Consider the following 1,275-nt stretch of genomic DNA (forward strand, 5'->3'; position numbering starts at 1 on the left):
TGTAGACCAGGCTGGTCTCGAACTCACAGAGATCCGCCTGCTTCTGCCTCCCAAGTGCTGGGATTAAAGGCGTGCGCCACCACCGCCCGGCCCTTGTTTCTATTTTTGAGACAGTGTCTTATGTAGCCCAGGTTGGACTTAAATTCCTGATTTTTCTGCTACTACTTCCCATAGTTTGGGAGTGGGTGGTTGCTGATAAACCAACCTGGGATCCGGACATACTAGGCAAGCGTTCCATATTTGAGTTGTAGCCCTACCCTAGTATTTCAGACAATAGCAGGCCCTGGGGATTTGGTCCTAGCACACAGGGAATGTAGAAAGTGATGCAGGCTCGCTAATCATTGATAGGATGGATTTGTGGTATGGTTAGGACAGAATATGGAAATGATAGAAGGAGGGCTTGGACACGATCCCTGCTCCTGTCTGAGCAGCCAGGGAAGGTGTTCTAGAGGAAGTGTTTTTTTTTTTTCAGGATTATTCATTTTATTACTTAATGTGTGTGGGTGCTTTTCCTACAAATATGTCATGGTCTGGCAGTGCCTGTGGAAGGCAGAGAAGGGTGTTGGGGTCCCTGGGACTGGAGTTACAGACAGTTGTGAGCCACCATGTAGGTGCTGAGAATCAAACCCAGGTCCTCTGGGAGAGCAGTCAAGTGCTCTTAACCTCTGAGCCATCTCTTCAGCCCCTAGGAAGTGATGTTTAGATGGAGGTCTTGGTAGTGAGTTGGAGTTAGCCACACAGATTAGTGAGACAGAGGGGAGAAGTAGACACAGGCTGGGAGAGAGAAATCACAAGACATTCATTACTGAAAGTACGGCTGGAAACAGATTTCACCGGTAAAGCATTTGCCTGGCATGTACAAGGCCCTGGGTTTTCTCCCCGGTGCCACAGAACTGAAGGTCATGAGGCATTGCTGCACCAGAGCTGGGCTCGGCACAGACGTTCTGTTTAGGTGTATCGTACACATACTTGATGTCATAGGGATTAAAACAGAAATGTAAGGCATATTGTCCAGAGGTATGGATGTACCTGAGTTTGGAGAGTACTTGCCCAGCATGGACAAGGTCCTGGGTTTTTTGTTTTTTGAGACATGGTCTCTTCACGTAGCCCTGGCTGGCCTCAAACTTACTGTGTAAACTAGGCTGACCTTGAATGCATAGAAATTGCCTCTGCCTCAAGTTCTGAGATTAAAGGTGGGAACCAAGGTCCTGGCACAGAGTGTGTGTGTGTGTGTGTGTGTGTGTGTGTGTGTGTGTGTGTGTGTGTGTGTGTGTG

At 48.2% G+C, this 1,275-nt stretch overlaps 1 protein-coding gene across 2 annotated transcripts in view; it reads left to right on the forward strand.

The window, feature by feature from the left end:
- Med24 (mediator complex subunit 24) overlaps window positions 1-1,275 on the forward strand; it is a 25,846-nt gene that overhangs the window by 854 nt on the left and 23,717 nt on the right. The gene's annotated exons all lie outside the window — the stretch shown is intronic.

This window comes from Microtus ochrogaster, unplaced genomic scaffold, assembly GCF_000317375.1.
Source record: "Microtus ochrogaster isolate Prairie Vole_2 unplaced genomic scaffold, MicOch1.0 UNK31, whole genome shotgun sequence".
NCBI classification, from domain to species: Eukaryota; Metazoa; Chordata; class Mammalia; order Rodentia; family Cricetidae; genus Microtus; species Microtus ochrogaster.